Source organism: Silurus meridionalis, chromosome 12 (assembly GCF_014805685.1).
Source record: "Silurus meridionalis isolate SWU-2019-XX chromosome 12, ASM1480568v1, whole genome shotgun sequence".
Classification (NCBI taxonomy): domain Eukaryota; kingdom Metazoa; phylum Chordata; class Actinopteri; order Siluriformes; family Siluridae; genus Silurus; species Silurus meridionalis.
Genome location: NC_060895.1, coordinates 12,171,301 through 12,176,431, shown reverse-complemented (window position 1 = coordinate 12,176,431; position 5,131 = coordinate 12,171,301). Strand labels below are relative to the sequence as shown.

At 40.7% G+C, this 5,131-nt stretch overlaps 1 protein-coding gene across 1 annotated transcript in view; it reads right to left on the bottom strand.

Annotated features, from left to right (window-relative positions):
• The window catches only part of rtn4rl1b (reticulon 4 receptor-like 1b), a 163,183-nt gene that overhangs the window by 57,919 nt on the left and 100,133 nt on the right, over nt 1-5,131 (bottom strand). The gene's annotated exons all lie outside the window — the stretch shown is intronic.

Below are 5,131 nucleotides of genomic sequence, written 5' to 3'. Positions count from 1 at the left end.
CACATTGCAATTCAGAAATCTAATAGAACATCTTCCCAGAATAATGAAGGTTGTTATAACAGCAAACGGGGACTAAATGTTAAATGGGATGCTCGAAAAGCATACTTGAATGTTATAGTCAGGTGTCCACAAAATTTTGTACATATAATGTATATCAGCCTAAAGGGAGAAAAAAAAGTGAATAACACAGAACCAAAAAAAAGTGTATGACAGAGTGAATAAATGTACAGAGTGCTGGAGTATTCCATTACAAGAGCAATGTTCACAAAGCTTATCATTTAAAAACATCAGGTGTACACCTGCATGATTGAAATGAAAACCTGCATTTGAAAACCTGTTTTGACAGAAATCTTAAATAAACTGAGCTCTGTTTCTTACGTAAATCCTATTTGGTTTTCTGTGCTTTGGCTACATCCACCATAAAGAGTTTCATGCTTTGAGGTGAGATTTGGCCAGAGCAGCAACTGGGATACTTAAAAACCTTAATGCCTATTAATTATGTGTATCAGGTGTAAATCCAGCAGTGCGCTGACAGGCAGCAGGTTGGATGTTAATGTGAATGAGATGAGACAGATGTAGTGAAACATACTCAGACTTTCCACAGACCAGGATCAGCATTTCCCATGGTACTATACTGTCTGTTCAGCATTAAGTCCCTTCTTTAGTGAGAGATCAGAGATCTGCCAAGATATCACACCGTGTACATGGTTCTGCCAAAAGATTTCAGCTGAGATGGCTGGGAATGAGGCTTTTTAGTTCCCTGAAGGAAATGTGCTGAACCATTCCTGTGTCTGAAACCGAGATTCACTGATATGTTTCTCATCGCTCAACCGGATCCCACAAGTGAGGCTTTCTTTTTGGAGTGTGGCAAGAGATACAGACAGAAGGAGGTGCAGAGATAGACTGACACTAACTCACAGCTTACTGTATGTGCGCTTTATACATAATATACTGATAATAACACAATTTAAAGAGGAACAGAGCAAAATTTAGTTTCCCACAAGTTGCTTGAATGCTTTGTAAAGCTGAAGAATGTTTCTCATAATCTCCCCCACTGATTCAAGATAAAAGCTACGGAAAAGTGCATTAGCACACCACCATCTTTTTTTTACCCAGCATGGCACGCTTAAATCAAATCAATAAGCAGCCACTTGAAAAACCTTGTTATCTAAATGAGAAATGAGCAAATAGCTCGAGAGCCTTGGCACTACTCTCTATAAAAGCCCACTGAGCTAGGTGATCAGCAAGCTCATTTGTAACTCCATTTTTCCTATCTTGGAGACTAATGGACAGGAAAAAGTTTACAAAGGAGAGCTAGACCCTCTATCTATATGGCTGACAATGTCGATGATAGAGGAAGTGTTCGGACAGATGAGGAGGGAGGAACGATTAATATTTAGTATTATGGCACAAGGCATCAATAACTTTTCAAGGTGCGGATTATCCCTCCCAGTGCTGGATTTAGATGGAGTCTTTACATAATTAAGTTACATTAAAGAACCTCAAGAACAGCTCCATTTTCTCTTTCTTCTTGCTAATTAAGATTTATGGCAGGCAGCATTGAATTATGGATGATTTACATATTGAAATGGGCAGCCTGCCACTCTTATATGGAAAAGAAAATAAGAAAGAGAACATGTGTGTGAGTGCGAGAGAGAAAATGAGGAACTGGATCTGCATGTGAACTCTAAACATATGGTTATATATTTTAAATTATAAGGATCTATTGCTAGTTTGACATCATTGCTTATATTTGTTTATAAAATGTAATAAAGGCCTTATTAACAAATGAGAGTGTTCTCAGTGTTCACTGGATTGGCGACTGTTTTACACTTCCTGGGGCTACGTGTTTAATAAGGGACTACATGAGAAGAAGTCTGCTTCATTGCTGCATCCACCTGTACTTGTGAAAAACACAGACGCGCCGGCAGTTTGAAGCTGTGAAAATCAATCGAGAGTTCAGAGTGGCGGGCATGACATACAGCTAGAGAGTGTGTGATCATAATGGCCTACACAGGTTACCTTTAATCATGCTCATGCTCTTGGTACTATTCAGCAGCTCTTAGCTCTCGAACGCTTTTGATATACTGTAGAAACATTCACTCTCTCGCCTCTAATTCAGTTTGCAGTTTCTAGTTTGGGAATTGATTGGTAGGTTTTGCCCCTCAAATTGGTGCCTGGAAAGAGGGGTCTACATGCTAGTCTGCGAAAGTGCACAGTGAATCTAAATTTGAAAGGCGGACAGATTAAATCGAAGTGGATGGAGCCTGACCTATAGTGATGTTAAAGGGCATGGGGCATACCTCTCCTCTGCCCCCTTCAACATTTCTCATTGACCATGAGGTCACATCTCAAAATGATGGGCAGGTGGGTAAGGGCACACCCTATCTAGCAGGACTGGAAATAAATGAAGAGGTTGTTTTGCTCTAATACAAACTGGTGGATGTAAAAAAAAAAAAAAAGCAGAAGAAGTGTGTGTGGGTGTGTGTGGGTGTGTATGTGTGTGGGTGTGGGTGTCAGAGGAGAATTGCATGTGAGGGAGTCAAAGTAGAGTTGAGCATAGCTCTTAATATGCATAACGAATTTAGCTTCTGTCAGTGAATGAATAGGAAAGTGTGAGAACAGCACAAGGTCCCCCTCCCACCCCAACAGCACAATTTCTCTCTCTCTCTCTCTCTCTCTCTCTCTCTCTCTCTCACACTCTCACACACACACACACACACACACACACACACACACACACACACAGTTTCCATGTTAGACATTTACTACCGTTGCTAATCGATGATTCACAGCTCTCTCAAACCTGACCACCTCTATTCCCAGGAGGACACAGGGCCACATGCACCAACTAACTCTCATTTCAGAAGGATGTCATTTCAGTTTCAGGACTCAGATCTCGCGGGCTCAGAAGCGAATGCAAGCGAAGAATGCGTCTATTACTAGCATATGCCTCTGTAAATCAATAGAGCATTTTGCTACATTGTATGCTTCAGTGATAGTGCTTTGAGTAAAGGTCATTTGAAGAGCATTACTGTCTCAAGAAGAGAAATTGTTGATAAATTAGTGATGGGGGATGTTCTACCTGACAGTCTCACACACACACACACACACACACACACACACACACACACACACACACACACACACACACGCAGACACACACCTACACACGCACACAGCTTTTGACCGATCTAGCACCAGTCTAGCAAAAAAGTAGGTTTAATATTTAATCAGTCATGAAGGGCAAACAAAGAAAAGATGCCCGTTTTGGTAGGCATATTTGGCATGCATATATATAGTTTTCTTTTCAGATTTAAGTGTCTCTCTGTTTCTTTCCTGCTCTGTGTGCATATGAAAATAGAAGGTCTGGGATGAAAGGTCAAAGGAAAAAAGATTTGTTACTAAAATCTACCTGTATAAAATCTTTTGGATTGGCTCAAGTGTCTTATCTGAGTTATGTCCTCATCAACATAAGGGTTCATTGATGTTTACAAGCGAGTTCTAATGTGTTTTCAACTGTGCTGTGAGGCATATGCAGCTAGTGAGAACGAACTCACAGTAACTAATTTTTTTAGAAACCATCCATGCCTCTTCAATGACAAGCTCAAGGTTGCATGATAATGCAGCTGACTCCAGGTTCAGCCTTCGTGTCTGCATCTTATTAGTTACACAATCTTGAATTCGCAACAAGCCACTGGAATAAAATTTAATGCAGCTGTGGAAATCAACATTGCCTACCCGATAAAGGATTCTATTTCAAACTCACATGGAAAAATTATTATTGGGTTAGATTAACTCCTCCCTCCCTCCCTCCCTTCCTTCCTTCCATCCTTCTTCCTTCCTTCCTTCATTCCTTCCTTCCTTCCTTCTACACTTGTTCCTTCTGCAACTCTTTTATCCTGGGTTGATCGATCCAGAGCCAATCTCAGTAACACTATAACAAAATTTGGAGGGGGATTTACTCTGGGGCAAGTAAGTATTCATATTAAGCTTATATTTTGTATGTTTTTTGACAGTGGAAGGTACAAATGCTAACTGCTACACCATCATGCCACCCACCAAATATGTCCTTCTGGGAAATCAAATTGGAAATGTAGGAAAGGAAGAATACATTTTTTTGTGCATGCTGCTCACATTTATTTGTGGCTTGATCTGCCTCAATACCACTGGAATTATGATTATTATTAATATTAAAAACCCTAATAAACTATACTTTCCCCATCCATGTGTACAAAACATAAGATTAGGATCGTTGTGGCATGATTAAAGAGGTTTGTCTTCAGTAAAATGGATTAAATGCTGGCCTATATCACAGCAAAAGAAAGCCTCAGAGGAGGCTCAAACTAGCTCAATAAAAGCTATAACTTGTGTGATCTCATTACCTTATTTCTCCTGCAGGCACACACAAAAAGCAGTCACCCAAGTTCCTCACAAGAAAAGCCTGGGATTAATAGCACTCACTTGCCTTTGCTTTGAAGAGCCCCTGAGATGTGCAGGTTTGGTTTTTAATGTGAGTCCACTGGAGGCTGCTTACTCATGCTCACCACTCCTCCCAAAGAGAAAACAGCCCTCCCTATGGTTGGATTCAACCCAAACTCTCACAACCCTGTTTATTCTCAAGTCTTCCAGCACTGTGCAATCTTTAAACATGCATCAGTCCCTTGTGCCCACACCAGGAACTTGCCAGCTGCTACAGCCAGCACTGAGGCTGACAAATTTGGCACAGAGTTATTTCCCCAGTTATTTCCCCATGTGGAAGCTATGTGGAGCTGGAGGACACCTAGAATTCCAACAGAGATGGTTGGAGAAGGTCATATCCTCATTCAAATGCTACATCACTGCTTTAATCACAAGAGTGACACACATCATCTGGCTCATGGGTCAGTACAGCGTGATGGACAGAACATTTAAATTGGTCCTTCAGCAAGACCGTAGAGCCACTTTAGAACATCAATATTTGTTGGTAGGATTTGCATGTGAGCATCCCCTCAATACTTTTGTTGTAATAACTGTTCAGAACACAAGCCAGCCTTTTAGCATCTTAATAAAGTCAGCTATGTTTGCTTGGCTGTTATCTAGCTGAGAACAATTCGCAGTGTCTTGCATTTGTATCAATTCAAAGGCTGAA